This window comes from Bos javanicus, chromosome 15 (genome assembly GCF_032452875.1).
Source record: "Bos javanicus breed banteng chromosome 15, ARS-OSU_banteng_1.0, whole genome shotgun sequence".
Classification (NCBI taxonomy): domain Eukaryota; kingdom Metazoa; phylum Chordata; class Mammalia; order Artiodactyla; family Bovidae; genus Bos; species Bos javanicus.
In genome coordinates this window covers 15,043,848-15,067,561 of record NC_083882.1, presented here as the reverse complement: position 1 = coordinate 15,067,561, position 23,714 = coordinate 15,043,848, and the positions used below count along the sequence as shown (strand labels likewise).

General features: G+C 41.5%; 1 long non-coding RNA gene across 1 annotated transcript in view; it reads right to left on the bottom strand.

Moving 5' to 3' along the window:
• LOC133261665 (uncharacterized) overlaps positions 1-21,468 on the bottom strand; it is a 32,733-nt gene extending 11,265 nt beyond the window's left edge. Inside the window, exons 1-4 of the long non-coding RNA XR_009741072.1 lie at positions 20,488-21,468; positions 11,771-11,882; positions 10,217-10,447; positions 8,299-8,560 (exon numbers count right to left, since the gene is read on the bottom strand). This is a non-coding gene — a long non-coding RNA (uncharacterized LOC133261665). The remainder of the gene's footprint in view (positions 1-8,298; positions 8,561-10,216; positions 10,448-11,770; positions 11,883-20,487) is intronic.
• Positions 21,469-23,714: the final 2,246 nt, after the last annotated feature.

Below are 23,714 nucleotides of genomic sequence, written 5' to 3'. Positions count from 1 at the left end.
AAGCAGAAGTAGATGTTTTTCTGGAACTCTCTTGCTCTTTCGATGACCCAACAGATGTTGGCAATTTGATCTCTGGTTCTTCTGTCTTTTGTAAATCCAGCTTGAACATCTGGAAGTTCACAGTTCAGGTACTGTTGAAGCCCGGCTTGGAGAATTTTGATCAATTCTTTGCTAGTGTGTGAGATGAGTGCAATTGTGTGGTAGTTTGAATACTCTTTGGCATTGCCTTTCGTTGGGATTGTAATTAAAACAAATATTTTCCAGTTCTGTGGCCACTGCTGAGTTTTCCAAATTTGCTGGCATACTGAGTGCAGCACTTTAATGGGATCATCTTTTAGGATTTGAAATAATTCAGCTGAAATTCTATCACCTCCACTCTCTTTGTTCATAATGATGCTTTCTAAGGCCCACTTGACTTCACACTCCAAGATGTCTGGCTCTAGGTGTGATCACAATGGTGATCACACCATTGTGGTTATCTGGTTCATTAAGACCTTTTTTGTACAGTTCTTCTGTGTATTCTTGTCACCTCTTCTTAATATCTTCTGCTTCTGTTAGGTCCATACTGCTTCTGTCTTTTATTTTGCCCATTTTTGCATGAAATATTCCCTTGGTATCTTTAATGTTCTTGAAGAGATCTCTAGTCTTTCCCATTCTATAGTTTTCCTCTATTTTTTTGTATTGTTCACTTAGGAAGCCTTTCTTATCTCTCCTTGCTATTCTTTGGAACTCTGCATTCAGATGGGTTTATCTTTCCTTTTCTCTCTTGCCTTTTGTTTCTCTTCTTTACTCAGCTATTTGTAAGGCCTCCTCAGACAACCCTTTTGCCCTTATGCATTTGTTTTTCTTGGGGTTGGTTTTGATCACATCCTACTGCACAATGTTAGGAACCTCCATCCATAGTTCTTCAGACACTCTGTCAGATCTAATCCCTTGAGTCTATTTGTCACTTGCTTGTATAATTTCAAGGGATTTAGCTGAATGGCCTAGTGGTTTTTCTTACTTTCTTCAATTTAAGTTTTAATTTTGTAATAAGGAGTTCATAATCTGAACCCCAGTCAGCTCCCGGTTTTGTTTTTACTGACTGTAAAGAGCTTCTCCAACTTCAGCTACAATGAATATAATAAATCTGATCTCTGTATTCACTGTCTGTGAATGTCTATGTGTAGAGTCATCTCTTGCATTGTTGGAAGAGGGTGGTTGCTATGACCCTAACTCTGTTAGCCTTTGCCCTGCTTCATTTTGTACTCCAAGGCCAAACTTGCCTGTTACTCCAGGTATCTCTTGACTTCCTACTTTTGCATTCCGGTTCCCTATGATGAAAAGGACATCTTTTTTTGGTGTTAGTTCTAGAAGGTTTTGTAGATCTTCATAGAACCATTAAAGTTCAGCTTCTTCTACATTAGTAGTTGGGGCATAGACTTGGATTAGTGTGATATTGAGTGGTTTGCCTTGGAAACGTACAGAGATCATTCTGTCGTTTTTGAGATCGCACCCAAGTGTTGCATTTCAAACTCTTTTGTTGACTATGAGGGCTACTCCATTTCTTCTAAGGGATTCTTGACTACAGCAGTAGGTATAATGGTCATCTGAATTAATTTCACCCATTCTAGTCCACTTTAGTTCACTGATTCCTGAAATGTCAATGGATTTGATAGGGAGAACCAATCATCTAGGGGATTCCCAGGTGGCACTAGTGGTAAAGACTCCCCCTGCCATTGCAGGTAAGAGACAAGAGCTTGATCCCTGGGTCTGGAAGATCCCCTGGAGGAGAAGGTCCCACTCCAGTCTTCTTGCTTGGAGAATCCCATGGACAGAGGAGCCTGGTGGGCTTTGGTCCATAGGTTCACAAAGAGTCCAACATGACTGAAGGGACTTAGCAGGCACACACACATCAAAGATCTAAATGAAAGCCTCCAGTCGGTTCCTTTCCAGCAGTAGGACTACGTCTTCCTGAGCCCCATTCCTTTCTTCGTCTTGAAAAAGATGGTCCTAACATTAGGGGAAACTTGGACTAAAACCACCCACCCTGGCCACGCACCACAGTAACCATTTGCATGAGCTATTTTATGACAGGAGGTTCTGGTAAGGAACATAGAACAAGCCATCGCCAAGCAGAATTTGGGAAAGGTCAAAAGGAGACACCACATGTCCTAGAATCCTCCTCCTTGCTGGCATCCATCTTGATTAAGCAAGGCATGCACCACCAGGAAGGACCCTGGGGAACTAATCCCATCACTGTAATACCTGAGACTGTGAGCCACATGGCAGAGCAGTTCTCCTGGGTTCCTCTTATCCTCCTGCTCTCCTCTCAGGCACCCCTACCCTTAAAGTCTCTTGCTTTGTCAGCATGGGTGTCTCCTGGACCATTCGTTTCTGAGTGTTAGACAAGAGCCAACTCTTGGACCTGGGAAAGGGCCCCCACTTCCTGCAATACTAACACACCTCCTTGAGAGGTGTTTTGAGGGTTCTCTGCAATGGGGCATATGAAAGCTCTGTCTGTGAATTTTAATCACTGTTCCAATGTTCCTCCTCATTATTAGAACGAATCTCATTATTTCCAAGTCAAGTCTCTCAATTTACACTTTCCCACTTCAGCCTGAGGTCTCTTTTTTCTGCCCTCCCAGATCGGAAGAAAAGTTAGAGATATCAGCATACTTCCGGTCTGCTTCTCCCTACCTTCCTCTTGCCCTTATGTAGTGGGGTGCTATTTCACTGGGTGGCATTTAGCACCGTCCTTTTCAAGCTGGACAAATACACTTTCATCTGAGCTTGAGTAGGAAGGGCGATGGTGGGGAATGTCTGTTTTTAAAGGTTCATTTTGGGGAGGTGGAAAGAACGCTGGAGAGAGTTGGGGCAGGGCTGGGCAGGTTTGATTTCCTACTGCCCAACCGTCCTTAGTTAAAACGTTGGTGTGCATCACAAGAAGTGCGTCGTAGGAGTGAATGCTTGTGGGACCTGGTGGCAGAGAGAACGGCTGGTGTGGACTAATGATGGAAAAGCAAGAAGTAGGGCCACAGAAGTTTGCTGTTCTCACTGCTGTTTCCAGGCAGTCTATTGTCAGACTGTTCTGGAAGCTGTAACCCTGAGGCTGGGCTCCTGGGCTGCCCCAGCAAAACTCACTGGTGTTTTTCATTCCTTTGTTTTACAGTCAAATGCATCAGTTATTTGAAAAAGCAACCCCAGAGAAATGACAAACCAAACAGATCTGGGAGGCTTGGCATACGCATTCTTTCCTCTAGAAGCTCCGAAGCACGAATACGCTGTTTACATTGAAATCTGGCCGTATTCCATGAGGAGAGTCAAAGTAAATGGGTTATGCTGGACACTCTTCCACAATGACATCCCCACCCCCAACCTCGAGGTAGGGCACTAGCAATTTCACAGGAGAAGCAATTCCAGAAGAAGACTGTGAACAACCTCTTTCAATGTTCTACCTCCTGGCGGGAGCCCACCACACTTTACCTCACATTCTCTCTCCTGAATCAGTCTCTATCTAACTCATAACTCATGTTCATAATCTACATATTTGATTTTACATATTTAGTATGTATATCCTGCCAATTTCCAAAAAGTTTCAAGGGGCTCTGAAACATTTCAAAATAAAGAAAATAATCGCCAATAAAAAAAAAAAAAAGAGACTTCATAAAATGAGTAAGGGGGTAGATGTTCCAAAGCACCTGAGGTGACCTAATTCTTGCAGTTTCTCAGTAAAGTAAGCCCTGCCTTTGCGGTTAGACTAGAAAGGAGCACACGTTGCTTACCTAGTTCTCATTGCCCAGTTGAAATTTAAAAAAATTGATGTGCAAAATTATTAGTGGAACTAAACTATTTTCTAAAGCTATAGCTTAAAAATACGCTGTGCCTGTGCATGCTTAGTCGTGTCGGACTCTTTGGTGACCCCGTGGACTATAGCCCATCCAGGCTCCTCTGTCCATGGAATTCTCCAGGCAAGAATACTGGAGTGGGTTGCCGTTCCCTTCTCTAGGATCTTCCCGACCCCAGGGATAGAAGCTGTGTTTTCATTTTCTGCATCTCCTGTATTGGCAGGCTGATTCTTTACCACTGAGCCACCTGGGAAGTTAAAACGCGATTCAAATACAATTATTCTTTTCAACAACCTCAAGAGAATTGTATGCAGGACAATTACTGCCAGCAATATCTCAGCCTTGGAGCCATGCTGACCTTTCATTCAGCATATGTCTTAGCGTATGCTGTTCCCTTTGCCTGGAAGAGTCTTCCTAGAAGTCCAAGCACCATTTTGTTAACCCCATTCATCCTTTCCATTTCCATCAGGGAAGCCTTCCTCTCTCCACCCAGCCAAGACAGGCCCCCTGGTTCTAGGGTTTCAGAGCACCCTGTACCTTAGATCAGCTGCTGTAGTTCATTCCCTTCCTGGCTAGTGTCATCAAGGAGTATCTGTCTTCCTCACTAGACACAAGTACCTTGAGGGCAGGAACCGTATGTGCTTTCTGTATTCCTGTCTCCCTAGCATCTGGCATCGTGCCTGACTTATGGTAATAATAATAACAACGATAATAACTAACATTATGGAAAGCCAGGAACTCTTACAAGTACTTATATCCAATAAATAGCCCTTTGGAGTGGGGGCTGCTATTAATATTATCCACCTTTAACAGAGACGGAACAGAGGTGGAACTCTGGAGTTAAATAAATTGCTCAAGGTCACAGAGCTAGTATGTTAAGAAGCTAGAAGGTAAACTTAGACAGTCTGGTTCTTTTATTTTTTTTATTGAGATATAGTCGATTTACAGTGTTGTGCTAATTTCTGCTGTACAGCAAAGTGGTTCAGTTATGCACACCCATATATATTCTTTTTTAATATTCTTTTCCATTATGCTTTATCCCAGGAGATGGGATATAATTCCCTGTGCTTTACAGCAGGACCTTGTTGCTCATCCATTCTAAACGCACTAGTTTGTATTTACCAACCCCAAACTCCCAATCCATCCCTCTCCCACCCCTCCCTCTTGCCTTGGTAACCTCAAAGGTGTTCTCTGTGGCTATGGGATGGACAGATGGAGGTCTGACTCTTGTTAGGCAACAACTATCTGCTAAATGAATGAATGGATAAATTCTGGATGTTAATATGACCCAAGAATCTTGCCTTCTGATCTTCTAACTTAAGATACAAATAGGACCTGAATATTCAGAATGAACCCCATGTGTGACTATTAAACAATTTCTCTGAGCTCTCAGAGTTGTGACTTATTGGAGGGTTAGGCCAGGGCAGAATCTCAGGCAATTAAAATGACTGAATTGTCTAAAAACTGATCATGGTGTCTGGGGGAAGGTGGGCTATTTGCTTGGCATAAAAGTCACATATCTAAAGTCTACACAGGTGTATTGGAGCTAAGCTGCCATTTTGCTTTGAAATTTTAAGAGTTGGGCTTATATTCTTTTCCAGAGAGATAGAAGGTGGAGCTGAACAAGTGTTTGCTGAATTGACAGCAAATAAACTTCAGCATCTGGAGCCAGCAGAGAGGATCACAGCTAGTGCCAATATTTGCCTCCCAAAAGGACTCTTATTACGCTCTCCCACATGCAGTTGGGAAACGACCCTGCTGTTTTACACAATACAACTAAGAAACATGCCTTTTCATACTGTTCATGGGGTTCTCAAGGCAAGAATATGGAAGTGGTTTGCCATTCTCTTCTCCAGTGAAGCAAAACTGGAATCAAGATTTTCAGGAGAAATATCAATAACCTCAAATATGCAGATGACTCCCTTATGGCAGAAAGCAAAGAGGAACTAAAGAGCCTCTTGATGAAAGTGAAAGGAGAGAGAAAAAGCTGGTTTTAAGCTCAACATTAGAAAAACTAAGATCATGGCAGCCAGTCCCATCACTTCATGGCAAATAGATGGGAAAACAATGGAAAGAGTGACAGACTTCATTTTCTTGAGCTCCAAAATCACTGCAGATGGTGACTGTAGCCATGAAATTAAAAGACGCTTGCTCCTTGGAAGAAAAGCTATGACAAACCTAGACAGCATATTAAAAAGCAGAGACATTACTTTGCCAACTAAAGTCAGTCTAGTCAAAGCTATGGTTTTTCCAGTAGTCATGAATGGATGTGAGACTTGGACTATAAAGAAAGCTGAGCACCGAAGAAATGATGCTTTTGAACTGTGGTGTTGGAGAAGACTCTTGAGAGTCCCTTGGACTGCAAGGAGATCAAACCAGTGCATCCTAAAGGAGATCAGCCCCAAATATTCATTGGATGGACTGATGCTGAAGCTGAAGCTCCAATACTTTGGCCACCTGATGCAAAAAAACTGACTCATTGGAAAAGACCCTGATGCTGGGACAGATTGAAGGCGAGAGGAGAAGGGGATGACAGAGGATGAGATGGTTGGATGGCATCACCGACTCGATGGACATGGGTTTGAGCAAGCTCCAGGTGATAGTGATGGAGCCTGGTATGCACAGGAGCACACCACCAGCCTGGTGTGCTGCGGTCCATGGAGTTGCAAAGAGTTGGACATGACTGAGTGATTGAACTAATCTGAACTGAAAAAACATGACTTTAGTATGAAAAATTGTTAAGCTGGGTACTACCTAATATTATTTTCTCTCTATCTGAATCCAGTAAAGCCTATGAATACCTGATCTGAAATAGAGCCATATCCTAACAAGCCAGTCAGCATCTGATACCTGAAAAATGTCTGCATGAGATGCTGAATGGCTTGCCTTTAGGATAAGGTTTTTTGACTATGCAGTTTGGTGGTGAGGCTAGGAAAGATGATTTCTTTCCATGTATTTAATGCAGAGTTGCTCTTTCTGTAGTAGCAATCTGCTAACAGGTCCACTTGTTTCTAGCAAGCACACAATAATTATATAGGTTTTGTAGTCTGAAATCTGTTTATTCAGTTTGAGTCATCTCATTCAAATATTTATGGAGAGGTTAGAGGGTGGAAACTTGGAGCTAGCTCCAGAGATGAATTTGAAGTAATAGGTACCCTTCTGCTGTCAAGGTACTTATAATTAGTAGGCCTAACACTGATACACTTGCTGGACATTTACTGAGTACCAAATATGTGCCACAAAATACAGAGGCAAAGGAGAGGCAGTGTGGTCTAATGGAGAGAGTCTAGATGATAGAGTCTTACATCTTGACTATGGAGTCTTACATGGCTGCTAATCAGCCATATTGGAACACTCAGAGCATCAGTTTTCTCATCTGTAAAGGAGGATCTTGTGCTTGCTTTGTAGGGTTGTTTTACAGAATAGAAATAACCATTGCTTTCTAGCACATAGACAGTACCTGTTCCATTTTTTTGGTCTTAATGCATAATTCTTATCCTTGAAAAGCCACAGGTTAATGGAGAATGGGCTTGTATAAACAAATCATTACAACATAACATGATATTGATTTTGAAATTGCATGAAAAATCACATTGAACAAAGGAGCAGAAGCATAGAGAAAAGCAAGGAAGTGACTCTCTGCTTAGGGAATCAGGGAAGACTCTCCAAAGGAGCCTTTGTTGGAGGCGAGTCTGGAAGGATGAGTAAGCTTCTGATTCATGAAGAAGGGAGAAGCTTTTCTCAAGCACTGAGATATGAAGGAAAGTAAGAAGGTCAGTGCATTGGGAGTGTAGGATGTCTGCAGTGGAGGTGGGAGGGCACGCAGTGGGAGAGGAAGCTGGAGAGCTAGGTCACCCCTCTGCAAGCTGGCTGCACACAGAGAATTCTTGAGCAAATTTCATTCTATTCCAGAATGTTCTATGTTTTTTTAAAAACTGAAATATAGTTGATTTACAATGTGTTAATTTCAGGTGGACAGCCAAGTGATTCAGTTATACATACATATACAAAAATACATAAGTATAAATGTATATATTCTTTTCAGCTTATTTTCCATTGTAGATTATTATAGGATATTGAATATAGTTTCCTGTGCCATACAGTAAATACTTATTGTTTATCTATTTTACATATATAGTGTATATCTATTAATCTCAGTGGACATGATTTTGAGCAAACTCCGGGAGGTAGTGCAAGACAGGGATGGGGTCGCAAAGAGCTGGGCACAACTTAAAGAATGAACAACGACAGCAACCGTTCCATTCCAGAATGTTCTATTTTCAGATTCCATGATTTCCTCCAGTAAAAATATTTTCTTTTGCTTCTCTGAGCAGTACCACTTTAGCCGTTCTTTGAATACAAAGTTCTGCATGTTCTTAGAATGACAGTAGCTTAATGTTTTTGAGAATGCCCTGTTAGCTGCTTAGACAGTTTGATCTAACTCTCTGTCACGTCTGTGTGTTTTTCTTACCTTTCCAGGCCTGCTTTGTCTCGGTTCCTGTCACTTCTGTGGGGGTGCGGACACCTCTCAAGGGGCTCCTCTGTGCTGAGAGGGAAGACAGGTGTGGACAGATGGACATCTGCTTTACATGGTGGCAGGGAAAACGTGCGGGCTGTGCATTTTCTTTTCTGTTTGGGGCCCAGTCCTGGCCTTCTCCCAGGACTTCTTTGTTGAAGAACTTTTTTGAGTTGCTTCCCTTGGTACTTTTTATTACATTTTTCAATGATCAACTCTAAGCACATTTGAAAAAAAAATTAATTTGATTCAGATCCCGAGGGGAGAAACAATGACTAAGGTCTTGAATCTTTTTTTTTTTCTTTTTTCATTTCCATATTACATTACACATCAAACTATGGTAAAGGCTAGTAGTTCTGAGGCAGGGGTGTTTGTCAGAGTGACTGGGGGAGTTTTAAACAAAATACCTTTCTAGGCCTCATTCCCCTCCGCCTCCAGCCAGGCCATCCGTTCAGAGGGTCATGGGGAGAGCAGCCTGGGGACCAGTGTCAGCACAAATACTCCCTTTGCAGGCTACTGAGATGTGCAGCCTTAGGTGAGAGGGGCTCCCCGGTGGTGCTAGTGGTAAAGAATTCGCCTGCTGATGAGAGAGATGCAGGTTCGATCTCTTGGTTGGGAAGATCTCCTAGAGGAGGAAATGGCAACCCACTCAAATATTCTTGCCTGGAAAAGCCCATGGACAGAGGAGCCTGGTGGGCTACAGTCCATGGGGTCGCAAAGAGTCAGACACGACTGAAGCAGCTGAACAAATGGTACCTGGACTTGGTTGTTGGGTAGACACTTTTCTTTTGTTCATTTAAGTAGTGAGTGCCTACTGTGCACCAGGCACTAGGTGGTGATTGTGGATCTTATAGTGAACACATCAGGTGAGGTCTCTGCTCATGGAGTTTACCATCTAGCTGGGTAGACAACCTGATTGCAAACATGAATGCCCCCAAACTGAGTGAATGCACTCATCTTTATTTGCAAACTCATCAGTTTCAATTGATCATACAGCCTTATGGTTGTCTTTGCTTCTGACTTCCTCCCCAGACCTACGTCCAAATCTGTCTCCTGCAGACTTTCTGCCTCCTTCCCCTGCTCATCAAGGCCACAGCCTCAGGTTCACTTCTTACCCAGAAAACTTCATTGACTTTCCAGTTGGCCCCCACCTCCAGTTCTACAATCCTCCAATCCATCATGCACCAATTTTTCTAAAATGCAGCTTGGTTTTGCCCCTGCCCTCTCTGCAGCTGCTGGTGGGCCACCTATCCAGCAATGCCCTACTTCTTGGAGGGACGCGATGTCTCCCTATCTGGGAAATTTCTCCCATGTAGTTGACTCTGCCCCACCCATTTCTTCTACACCCCTTGCTCCCCATCCCAGGGATTCGTTCCAGAATGGACAAGCCAGGGCCAGACAGAAATGTCATGTCTAGGGGTTGGGAGGGCAATGGGCTCACTCTTGCTCTGCAATCTGTGTTGTCTCTTTTCCTCTTCATGGAGAGAGTCTCTCCAAAGATGAAGGTAACCTGCTGAAGGCAGCAGAGTTGAAGATAAGGCCAAGACAGAGCCTCAGGACAAAGTTTGGGTTTCTAAATTTAGTAGCACATGAAGCAAGCTTTACCTAATGACTCTACCAATTATGAGAGTCAATAGATTTCCTATGTTAGAATGCCAGTGCTGCTGCTTACTGGCCATGTGACCTTGAACAAACTTTCTATCATCAATTTCCTCATCTATAAAATGGGCATAATAACAATAATACTTACCTCACAGGATTTTAAAGAGGTTTGAATGAGTGAATGCGTACAGAGAACTTAGCACATGGCCTGGGACAAAGTTAAGTGCTCAGTAACTGTAAAGTATTACTGTTGTTATTGTTATTACTTAACTGAGTTTGGTCTTGAGTTTCTGTAACTTGCCATTGAAAGAGTTCTCTGGAATAACCAACTCCAAAATCTGTAACCTGTTGACATGGCCGGTTTTCCACCTCTCACTTGTCACTTCACATTCCCATGTCCTTGTCATGTTAATCTTCCAGAGCTCTGAATATTCCTGCTGCTTCAAGCCTTGCTTCTATGTATACAAGGTTCTTTGTGCCCAGAATGCTCTTCTCCATTCCTCTGGCAAAGTCAGATAAGATGATTTTAAGGAGCAGAAAGAAGAAGCTGAGACATGGAGTATTCCTGCTGTATCAGTAAACAAGGATGTCACAGTCATCACAATTCCAGCCCCTCCAGGGCACTCAGGAAGGAGAAAAATACCTGCAATCACGCAGCCATGAGGCTGCAGCCACTCCCTATGGTGAGGAATTCAGGTGAGCACTGAGGAACTCAGGACTCAGAACAGGAAAAGTGTAGGATACTAGGGGATATCAGAGAGTTGATATTAGATAGCTGGCTCATTCCAGATAGCTGAGATGCATACGAAAGGAATGATTTCAGTAAGCCCAGACTCTTGCATCTTCCCATGCAAAAAGAAGCGATAAATCTCTTTACTTGAGATAACCTGGTGAAAATTCACAAAAAATACTTCTGATGTTCAGACTACCTGCCCTTTGTTGCAAACTTCTCTATAACCCGATTCCTGCCCCTGACTCCTCAGAGCAGTTCTGTCAGGGTTACCAGGGTTTCATGAGATGCTGTCTCCCGGGCTTGAAATTCTAAAAATTCCCACCAAATAAAACAGAACTCTCAACCTCTAGGTTGTGATGATTTCTTAAGTCAACACAGCTAATTCAGGACACTCAGGGATTCTGGGTCTGACTATGCCATTCACTATTGGTGATCTTTGGAATGTTTCAATAATTTGAATCCCTACATTTGAAAATGATGCACTCTTCCTTGATTTTCAAGTGTATTTTTCTGTGAAATGAGTTCTACAGATTCACTGACAATCAAGTACTCCTCACTTAGCTCAAATTTCAGATGAGGCAAAAACAAAGTGGCCAGTTAACTCTTTCCACCTCCTATTGCCAGAATGGAGGAGATATTTAAATTCCAGGATGGACATGTGACTGAGACACATGGCCTTCTGACCATGTCGGCATTGAGACTAAGAAATTAACCATTAAGCTTTCTTTATTGGATCTTAAGAGAGGAAAAGCAAGATTTCTTCTTGGTTATGACTGAGGAAGGCCCTGACTTCCTCACCTGCCTTTCTAAAAACTCAGAGTTCCAAACCCTAACAGCAGCCAAATTGACTTAACTTAATCTTTAAAAGCAAGAGTAGTTCTGCATTGTCTCTAAGCCCAGATAGGTTTCTAGAACACCTGGGAACAGTAATAAAATCAGGATGCTTCTTTTTTTATTCCAATGGGAAGATGCTGTCTCTGAGTCTGTACCCCTAGGACTTTATTTAACTGTTGAAGATGAACAAATGTAAATACTTTTTAAGCATCCCTGATAGTATTTTCCTCATTTAACCTTTATTCTATGTGCATTTACCTCAGGCAGGCCTGGGAAAGCTTGGCTGTGGTCAGAATAGCAGTGTTCTTGCTGGAGTCCAGCCTGGTTCAGTTCCCCCAGACACTGCTAGCTCCTGGGTGGTAGATTTTGGCTGAAAGATGTGGATGCAAACATGGTCACTTTTTCATTTGTCTAAACTATTGTTCGAATGAAGACTATTAAGAGATCAAAGTGTGAAAATGTCATATACCAGCAACAGAGACAACCCCAAGAATGTGCATATGGCTGAAATTAGACCACCGAAGAAGGCAGTGTGCAAAGCCTAGACACTGGAAGAAATGAATTGGATAATGAGAGGCCGCAGCTCATGGAGCCAGCCAGAGAGGGCTCGGGGTCCCTAGGAGGGCTTTCCAGAGGGAAAAATGGATGTGTGTCACGTATGAGTGAGAAGTACACCCCTAATTTTTCCCTTTCTCTCCCTTCTGGTCACTTTCCTCCCAGCTCCTCTACAGGAACAATAGTACTTGACTCACCGCCCAGGCCCAGTTAGCCTACGAGGTCACCTTCTCTTTGAAAACATTGTCCTCTTTATAAATGTGCTTAAATAAAGAAACTGCATGACCATTCTATCCAATAACACAATCTGAAAATACATAATGGCCATTAATGATTTCTGCCCTCACCATTTCCTCCATTTCTCACTCCCTTAGGATATACTTTCCGTACTTAAAAAAATACCTTACCTTGTTTAGAGCATTTCTAGGTTCACAGCAAAATTTAAGAGGCAGGTACTGAGATTTCCCATGTATTCCCTGCCCCAACATGTGCATAACCAACCCTGCAATCAACATCCCCAACCAGAATGATGCATTTGTTACAATTAATGAACCTGCATGGACACATCATCATCACCCAACGTCTGTAGTTTACATTAAGGTTCATTCTTGGTATTGCACACCCTGTGGGTTTGAACAAATGTCTAATTATGTGTATCATCATTGTATTGAATAGTATCAGACACAGTATTTTCACTGTCTTAAAAATTCTCTGTATTCCACCTATTTCTCTCCCACCCAATCTTCCCCCAACCCTGGCGATCACTAATCCTTATACTGTCTCCATATTCTTTTGTTGATACAAACATGCATACCCGTATACTGAAGAGGGAGATGATTGATAACTGTTTCTATAAAAATGGACCCTGCTACCTTTATTGCTCTGTGGTTTGCTTTTCTTACTTAGAAAGGTAATGTGAGCTTCTCTTTAGATTAATAGATATTGATAATCTCACTTTAATAGCTGTATAACATTTCATATTAACATATCATGATTTAATGAACCATTTCCCTATCAATGAATGTTTAACAATAAACAACACATTGGCAATAAACATCTGTGACAGAAATATTTATGTGCTGGCAATTTTATTCCTATAGGATGGATTTTCAGAAGTGGATTATTGGGTTTGTGTATTTCTTAATTTAACAGATGTTTCTAGTTTATGTTCTCAAAAGGTTGTAGCAATTCAAATTTTCCCAGAATATATAACAGTGAGAATTTCCCCCAATTTTTACCAATTTTGGATTTTCTCCCCTTTTTCATTTCTGCCAATCTGATAGGCAGAAAATGATGTCTTTTTTAAAATTTATTTTATATTTTGATTACAGTTGAGGTTGATCATCTTTCCATGGACTTTTTGATTTCTTCTACTGTGAATTTTTTATCCTTTGTCTATTTTTCATATTGTTGATTTTCCTTTCTTTCCTTTTTTTTAAACAAATTAAAATAACTTTTTTGTACATTAGGGAGATTAATCCTATGTCTACTATATACATTGAGAAAATTTTCCCTCAGGGCATCACTGGTATTTTGACTTTTAAAAATTGAACTATGGTTGATCTGTAATATCATATTAGACTCAGTTGTACAGCATAGTGAGTTAATACTTTTATAGATTATACTCCATTAAATCTTATTATAAGATAGTGACTATACTTTCCTGTGCTGTACAATAAATCCTTGTTGCTTATCATTTTTATTCATAGTATTTTGTGTCTCTTAATCCTACATCTCTGCCTTGTCTCTCTATCTTTACTTCTTCCCACTGGTCACTTCTACTTTATTCTCTGTATCTGTGACTCTGTTACTGTTTTGCTGTATACATTCATATGTATTATGTTTTAGATGTTACACACAAGTGATATTATGCAGTATTTGTCTTTCTCTGTCTGACATTTCAATAAGATGGACCTGTTCTCTGGGTACATCAGTGTCACTGCAAATGGCAGCATTTCATTCTTTTTTTATGGATGAATGATATTCCATTGTATATATATGCTACATCTTCCTTATCCAGTCATGGATAAAGGTTCAGTCCCTGGGTTGGGACGATCCCCTGGAGAAGGGCATGACAACTCAGTCTAGTATTCTTGCCTAGAGAATCCCATGGACAGAGGAGCCTGGTGGGCTGGAGTCTGTAAGGTTGCAAAGAGTTGGACATGGTTGAAGTGACTGAGCATGAGCATGCACTTTTCATTGATGTTGTGAATGGGTAGTTGGTCAAGTTGACTCTAATGCCTAAATTGTAGGTATTGGCTTGACGTCTCCCCTACATGACACCAGGACCTACCCCTCTCTAAGGGTTCCCCGGTCACTCACACACACTCATATGTGTTCTCTATCTGGCCTGTTTGTCCTTGCTGTATCCAGAAAACATCTGCCTTTCTTCCCCAAAGCTCTGGCTCTCCTTTGCTGTTCTCCATGAGATGGGAAGACTTCCTGTTGCCAAGGCAAAGGCCCATGATAAGTACAATGGTGCCTTTGACAGACTAAGATCTCTAGTGACCCCCAAAGGGGTCCCTCTTCAGGGGGCCAAAGTAGTGCTGGGTCCCATGAAAGGTAGGGAGCATGGCTTCTCCCCTAACTCCAAGCCACAACTCATCACTTGGTCCCAGTTGGCTCCGCTCCATCTCAGAATCTCCGGAAGTCACAGCTGCACGGGAATCTCAGCTTCTGGTCTTCACTCCTCACCCAGCGCCACTCCAGGCTTTCCCAGATGGACAGGACACAGAGCCAAAACAAACTCTCCTCTTAGCTCACATCCATTCTTTTTGAAATCAAAGGAACATCATTTCTCCCAGATGTCACTTTTTCTGTCCCTCATCTGTGTTTTAACTCTGGATCCTCAGCCTCTCTAAAGAGCTGTGTTTCAGCAGGAAGCCATTTTGCTTCTTTAGAAAAAAACTTAAAAAAATCTCTCTGGGTGGGTTTCCCAAATCATAGAATAAATCTTCCCCAGAGAATTTTAATATCTACATATTATGGATATCAAAAACCGACAGGGTGTTTAAAAGTATGGTTTTCTTCTATTTCTATCATCCTCTTCAATGTTGTGAAATTCATAGATCCAAATTTTCCCAAGAGCTTATATCAGCATGTCCGTGGTACTGTGTATTTTCCCTTCCCCAGCAGTCTCTGCCAGGAGGAAGTTTCCCTAGAGCACGTAGCCTGTGATGACAGCTTGGCTGCAGACAATGACTTGCTTTTTTCCCATGTCTGTCCAGGGCCTCCAGTCTTTCTGTTACCCATGCTAACAGTACGGTGTATTAAGGATCTCACATACATGATTTGATTCAGTCCTCATAACAACCCTGGAAGGTAAGGGTTGTTACCCTTCTTCATTTTATTGACGAAGAGACTGAGGCTGAGAAGAGCTAAGTGCATTGTGCAGACATTAGGGCAATGACAAAATTCAAGCCCAGGTCTTCCTCCATAGTCCAAGCCCTTAACTGTCATCATGTATCTTCTGGAAGGGCAAATCCTACTATAAATCTTAGCTAACTGAGTTTCTAGTCCACCCACGTCCCTGGCGTCCTGACCCCAAACCTGGGACATTTCCTTTGGTGAAGCGTGTTGCCTTCTGTTTCCCTTTTTTATCAGACCTCTGATGCTTTGTTATATGGTATCATCTCTGAGTCTTTTATTATGTGGTCTGATTATCCCTGTTTTACAGTTGAATATCTGAAAACTCAGAGAGCTTACAAAAGAAAGGGAGCAGGATACAGATGATAATATTTATATCAAGAATGAAAGTATAGACGGTATACAACATCAACGATCACGATAAATTATGGTCAATCATTTTGGTGGTTTTAGTTGGTAGTTTGACCTGTGTTCAATTTGTAAATTTGTTGGCATTCAATTTCTTTGGCTTGTTTTAATTTATACATTTACTTTAGTTTATAATTTTACAAGCTTAAGGAATTTATACCCAGTGTTATTTTTGTTCCTATTTAAGCGACACTATAATAAAAACAATTTACATCAACACAGCCGTGAAAACCTCTCCCTTTACAAGCACATTACTTAGAGAAATACTGATACATAGCTTCACATTGGGTCCTCCCCACCACCCCGTGAAGCTTGCATTCTTATCCTAGTTTATAGAATAAGAAATGCAGGCTTGAATAGATAAATATACAGCCCATGTGAACAGATCCAGGAAGTGACAGGACCAGATGCAAACCAGGGTTTGATTCAAAGTCTAGAGCTCTTTCCTGGAAACTTCTTCTTAGCAACGAGACTTTATTTCGCACATTCAGCAGAAATGTTATTTATCATATGTTATATGTCTTATCTTAGGACAATGATATTCAAACTTAAGGGTTTTAAAAATAATTTCCCGGAGAGTTTCTCAACCTATTTCAGCAAGCTTGGCAAGGCAGCCAGCATCTGAATTAGATTTAGTATAAAGGTTTGAAGCATTAAAAAAAAATTATTTGAATCATATTGTGCCCCATGTGCTTTTCGGTTAAAACTCAGGAGACCTCAGGACTGAGGGAAAGCAGAAAGGGTGGGGTAGGGGCTGAAGGGGGAGGGTTAGAGCCAAGGGAGAAAACCAGAGGTAGTTAAACTAGCTCAAGCTTGCAACCCTGGAGGTGTAAAAGCTACTTTTATTGTTTTAAAAAGTCTAACACGGAGAAAGAAACACGGGCGTATTTAAACATCAAACTTCTTTGCTTTGGCTCGAATAATATTAACTCAGTGAGTGTATCATGGGTTTGCTCATGCTGAATAGAAAATCAGATGAAAAGTTATAAATGATTGGGGTTAATAAAATTAGAAAAACAAATGGTCTATTTACTAAATTGCATTTGTTGAATAAATAAAATCTTCAAAAACATTTATTTGTTCAAACAGTAATTATTGTGAGTCGACTGTGTGGCATGCAGTGGGTACACAGAGATGAATTACACAGAGTCCGGGCTCTTGAGGGCATGTGTGTGTGTGTGTGTGTGTGTGTGTGTGTGTGTGTGCAGGTAGAGGTTGGTGACAGACACAGGCCAGCATTTACAATTCAATGTGAAAGTGCAATGGTGGGATAATGTATAGAGGATTAGAGGACCCAGCAAGATCCAAGCAAAGAGAATCCTAACTTGGCCATGGGGTTGGGTTGAGGTCGCTGGGTCAGAGAAGGCCTTCTGCAGCAGTTAGCAAATGAGCTGAATCACACAGGATGAGTCAGAGAGAAGGGGAATGAAGTTTGGCCACAGGGAATTGTGGTGGTAAATGCCTGGAGGTAACAAGCCACATGAGTTGATAGAGAATTATGAGCAGTTAGGTGTTGCTTGTGTGTTAATGGTGAAGTGAGGAGATTTGGGAAATCAGTAGGGGACCAGATATGGGAAGTCATGTGTAGAAGGTGACCATACAATTTATCAACTGAACTAGAACACTTTTGAGAAAGAAAGGAGGTCACTTCTGATACTTATAGAACAGGTACAAATAGGTAAACTCAGAGGCCTTACTTGAAAGTCATGGCAAGCTTAGACTCCCTCATTGAGTGGTGGGAAATCATTGATGGTTTTCAGAAAAGAATTAACATGATGACATTTGAGATTAAAATAGATTTTATGTGTAGTGAAGTCAAGAAAGGAGAAGATAAAGGAAAGCTCTATACTCCAGATGTATTTATTCAAGAAATCCTGAGAGCTGCCATGTGTTGGCACTATTCAAAGGTTAGGCATCCAATAGGAACAAAACTATAATTGATTCCTGCCTTTGGGATGTTTACAATTTTGTGAAGAGGACTATTGACTAATCTGATACCACACAAATAATTGTGAAACTGCAAATGTGATGATGCTATGAAGGGGAGGTCACTGATGCCATAAGAACATGTCTTAGGGGATGGCGAGGTGAAAAAGGAGTTGTTGTTCAGTGGCTCAGTCATGTCTGACCCTTTGTGACCCTATGAACGGCAGTGTACCAGCCTTCCCTGTCCTTCACTATCTCCCAGACTTTTCTCAAACCCATGTCCATTGAGTTGGTGATGCCATCCAACCATGTCATCCTCTGTCGCCCCCTTCTCCTCCTACCTTCAGTCTTTCCCAGGATCAGGGTCTTTTCCAACAAGTCAGTCAGCTCTTCACATCAGGTGGTCAAAGTTTTGGAGCTTCAGCTTCAGCACCAGTCCTTCCAATGAATATTCAGGGTTGATTTCCTTTAGGATCGACTGGTTTGATCTCTTTGGTGTTCAAGGGACTCTCAAGAGTCTTCTCCAACACCACAGTTCAAAAGCATCAATTCTTTGGCGCTCATCCTTCTTTATGGTCCGACTCTCACAACTGTACTTGACTACTGAAAAAAGCATAGCTTTGACTATGCAGACCTTTGCTGACAAAAGGATGTCTCTGTTTTTTAATATGCTGTCTAGGTTTGTCATAGCTTTTCTTCCAAGGAGTAAGCGTCTTTTAATTTCATGACTGCAGTTACTGTCCACAGTGATTTTGGAGCCCAAGAAAATAAAGTCTGTCACAGTTTCCATTGTTTCCCCATCTATTTGCCATGAGGTGATGGGACCAGAATGCCATGATCTTAGTTTTTTGAATGTTTAGTTTTAAGCCAGCTTTATCAATTGACTGAAGAGACAAAGGAAGAATATTCTGGAAAGAAACAAGAAATTATGCAAAGACCTCATGGTGAAAGGTATGGAATGCCTGAAAGTATAGAAAAACATAGAATAGGAATGTATATAATTGCTCTCCAGCAAAAAAAAAAAAAAAAAAAAAGACATTATATGGTAATAGGAAAGCATGTGCTAATGTGGTCTTCACCCAGCTGGATGGTAGGATATGCAAGAGCCTCAACTTTGAGTTTCTGTGATCTAGCATATTCTTCACTGTGAGTGGCTAAATCGACAACCTAACTTCTGTGCCTCCTATGAGGAGTTAGAAGGTAGTGGGTAACAATGCCTCTTCTACCGCTATCTTGTATATATCCTTCCCATTGCCTATTGGCTGACCCAACTAAGAAAAGCCATCATCATCTTTTTTGGTCTTCAAACCCAAATCTACCTTGATTGACTGACCTGCCCCAGGAGGCAGCAACACCATTTGGAAGTAGAGGGTCAGCATGGCTCTTGCGGGGGAAGTCACAGGGTATGAAGGGAGGTTTAAATGAAGACCAGTCAAACGGGACAGGCAGGGGCCACACCAGATGGGCTGTGCGTGCTGTGCTGAGGGATTGTGTTCTTATTCTAAAAGCAACAACAGGAAGCCAACAACAACCCCACAGATCTTTCAGGTGTTCAGTCAAAAACATTGTTCTAGAAAGAAGAACTAAGAGATAGGTAAGGGTGCAAGATGAGATACCAGTAAAGAGGTTATTGTGGGGTCCAAGCCAGAGATGGTGGTCATTCTGTCTGGGGTGATAGGATAGAATACTTGGTACTGACCAAATAGTGGTTGCTTCTGTGTGTTTTTTAGTGTACTCTGTAGTTAAATTACCTCATGTAACTAGCTGTAGCTAGTGGCATCTGAGCAGATTGCTGTGTGTTGCTTCTGGGCAGAGGCAGGGGGTGAGTTGTCTTTGTCTCTCTCTTCTCTTGCTGTGGTGACCTTGCTGAGCCTGAGTGCCAGATGGCAGAGCTCCAAGGTGGAGGGTGGAAGCTTGATTTATGTTCAGTAGTAGTGAGATAAATTTTTGATGTGTGAAGACATTGACATTTTGGAGTTAATTTGTTACCAAAGCATAAATCATCTTCTTTTGATTCATATAAATAGCAGATAATGAAGACAGAGAGGAACGGATGGATTTGATTGAGTGGCATCTTTGAAGCCATATTAACAGGCTTTGAAGATGTTTTAGAGATGGAGCTGTGAGGAAGAGATAGGTATTAAGGGTGACTTCTCAGTTTCTGTGTGCGTGTTGAAGCAGGTGGTGGCATCAGTCACTGAGAAAGACAATTTCTAAAGATAGATCAGATGTATTCACATCGTCTCCAGGAAGAACACGGAACAGTGAGAAGGATCACAGACCTTAAGTCCAAAGATACTGGTAGATTTTCAAGACATTGAAGACTAGTGATAGATTGTGGTTAATTAGCTATGGCCTTAGGTAATTTGCTTCATTTGAATATCTTAGTTTTTTTAAATGAATACAAAGGGATATGAATTTGTGTCACTTTAGGGTTTATTAATTTGAAGATCAAATAAAATAATAGCTGGTTACAGGGTTGGGAACAGTTTTGGGAAGTAGGTATCTCCTGGAATATGACTAGTATGTCACAAACACCTGTCAAGAATTCTTAGAAGTAGCTACCAAAGGCAGCTTTGTTGAATGGTAATCCAATGTAATGATCTGTCTTTATTCTTAACCTAGATTTCTCTTGAGTATTATATTAGTTATCAATTGGTGCATAAAAAAAATTATTTCCAAATTTGGCACCTTAAAACAGCAAACATTGATTGTCTTACAGTTTCTCGTGGGTCAGGGATCCACTTGTGGCTCAGCTGGGTATTTCCGGCTCAAGGTCTCTCATGGGGTTGCAGTCAAACTGTTGTCTAGGGTTATAATCTCACCTAGGGCTCATAGAAGCTTGGCGACTGCTTCCAAGGTTGTTCTCCTGGTTGTTGGAAGGCCTCAGATCTGCTTCTGAGCTCACTCACATAGGCATCTCTGTAGAGCCACCTCACAATAGGGCAGCTGGCTTCCCCAAAAGTGGGCAACCTAGGAGAAAGAGGGGCGAGTGGGAGGCACCCAGAAGAGAAGCTGCAGTATTCACTTAAACAAACCATCGACCTGACATCTCATTACTTCTATCTTATTCTGTTCATTAGAAGCAGGTCCATACATCCAAGGGGGAGGGATTATACAAGAACCTGAATATCAGAAGGTCAGGATCATGGGGGACCATTTTATTTTTTTCTGTTTTATCTCACTTATTTTTAAATTAATTTTTATTGGAGTACAGTTGCTTTGCAATGCTGTGCTAGTTTCTGCTGTATAGCAAAATGAGTCAGCTATACATATACATATATCCTCTTTTCTTTGGCTTTTCTTCCTATTTAGGTCACCGCAGGACATGGGATAGAGTTCCCTGTGCTCTACATCAGGTTCTCATTAGTTATCTACTTAATAGGGTATATATGTCAATCCCAATCTCCCAATTAATCTCTCCCACCCTGGGGACCATTTTAAAAGCTGACTCCCACACCAGTGACTTGAATTATAAAGGGGAAAGGACTTAAGGACTTATTTGGCTGGGAAGAAGTGCTATTGTTCCTCTTTCATCAAAGGCAGTTCATCAAGGAACCATCAAAATCATCATAAGTTATACATATATATTAGTAAAATCTCAGGTGAATTATGTAAATTCATGCCTCATTGATGTTTTGTCCAGTTTATCTTGGGCTAAGCCCTCCAGAGACTGAAGAGCTTGAATTTCCCTACTTAAATTTATGGATCCATAGTCACAATTTTCTTTTATGATATCAGATCGGTGGTACCCAGAGTCTTGTCCAGGGATCCCTGGCATTTACTTGTGGCTATTTCCAGTGGTCATGTATGGATGTGAAAGTTGGACTGTGAAGAAATCTGAGCACCGAAGAGTTGATGCTTTTGAACTGTGGTGTTAGAGAAGACTCTTGAGAGTCCCTTGGACTGCAAGGAGATCCAACCAGTCCATTCTAAAGGAGATCAGCCCTGGGTGTTCTTTGGAAGGAATGATGCTAAAGCTGAAACTCCAGTACTTTGGCCACCTCATGGGAAGAGTTGACTCATTGGAAAAGACTCTGATGCTGGGAGGGATTGGGGGCAGGAGGAGAAGGGGACGACAGAGGATGAGATGGCTGGATGGCATCACTGACTCAATGGACATGAGTTTGAGTGAACTCCGGTAGATGGTGAGGACAGGGAGGCCTGGTGTGCTGCAATTCATGGGGTCCCAAAGAGTCGGACACGACTAAGCGACCGAACTGAACTGACTAAACTGAAGAGAATGAGGTGGGTCAAAATACTCCCTCCTAATTGGCAAATTCTTGTGGCAACAAGGGACTGAAAAAGGAACAAAAGAGGCTTTTTCTTCCTATTTTTTAAAATTTGCTGCAACCCATCTTTGGCTCTCTCTTATTTGTGTGGGATATAATATAGCAAGTGGTTACAAGTGTTTGTATTCTAAAGAGTAACAGCCTGGAGGAGAGTCCCAGTTCTGCCTCTTACTGGCCATGCAATCTTAGCTTAAGCTTTTTTGCAACACAGTTTCCTTATTTATAAAATGAGAAAACCACCAGTGTTTACCACATAGGGTCATTAAGAGGAGTAAGTTAATGCATGAAAAGCACTTAATGTACCTGGCACACAAAAGGCACTCAGAAACTGTCCAGTATGACTATTCTAACTCTTTTGGTCTCTGAGGCACTTGCTGTATGGGATGTCATACAGCACTGCAAGCAAAGCTCTGAAGGAGCAGAACAGAAGCTGTGATTCTTCTTTCCTCCTTCCCTTCTCTTTGCCCCCATAATCCACACAATTTACCAATTTCTCCTCCTCCTCCTTTTTCTTTCTGTTTTTAAAGTGCAGTTCTCTCCGGGCATGTGGTATACATCAGACCTTGAATTGTTATTTGTGCTGGATGTATGAAAGGATATGAGAGTATTTGTGTGTGAGAGAGAGAAAGAGAGAGAGAGGATATACATGAAAAGATACCACCTTTCTTCTTCCATCTCTACCTGATAAGATCTCTCTTTTTTAAGCCCCATTTTAAATATCACCATTTCTAAAAATGTTTTCCTAAGTCTTCAACACGTGTGGTCACTAACTTCTCACTTTCTGTCACCGACCTAATTGCATTTCCCTTGAGGTATTTTACATACTGTATTCGTTTTTATAGCCTGCAGAAAGCAGTTATTGTTTTAAGAATAGCCATAGATCCCTTCACCCTGATTTTTCAAATCACACTCCAAATCCTACTTAGAAAAAGAAGCACTCGCTGTAAAATTTATTCTCCTAAAGAGTTGGTAATTCTTCCGCCACCTTTTAATGAGCCAGATGGAAATCCCCTAAATGTCAATATTTCCCTGAGAAATGTGATCCACTGGGGGCTGTGTAGTGGCTCCCCAGCACACATTTCCTGCTCAAAATCCAGCCTCCTGAAATTCCTGAACACATCTATTTCCAAAATTAGACAGAACACCTAGCAGGACAGCTTGGCAGTTTGAAAAAGAAAGGGATGAATGCTTTCCAAGGAGCAGTTTCTAGGCCACTAAGCAAAAGAAGAGGAGGAAATAGGACAAGTACAACGGCCCAATCAAACTGATAGCTCAGCTTCCTTTAGCCTGAAGTCATCTTATGTAGACAAGTTTATTTATAAAAATGTAAAGTAAGCAGTAATAAAATCAATGACTTTAATATATTGAAGAGAGTCCAACCCTCCCCATAAAGACTTTACAAACATGATGAATAAGCATTTAATATGATTTTTAAAACATGAAATTTAATATTTCTTCTACTCCTGGTTTCTGTCGAATTTGACTGTAGTGGGTGCTGTAGTGTGCCACTAAGATTCCTCCTCCAGGATGGCACTCATTCCCCCTGCCAGAGGGTTGCCTCTTGATTGCTCCTAATCGAGTGAGGAATTACAGTTGGTGGAATGGAGATGCTTCATCCAAAACTTATGTGCTCTCCTGTGGGCAGCCTGAACGCA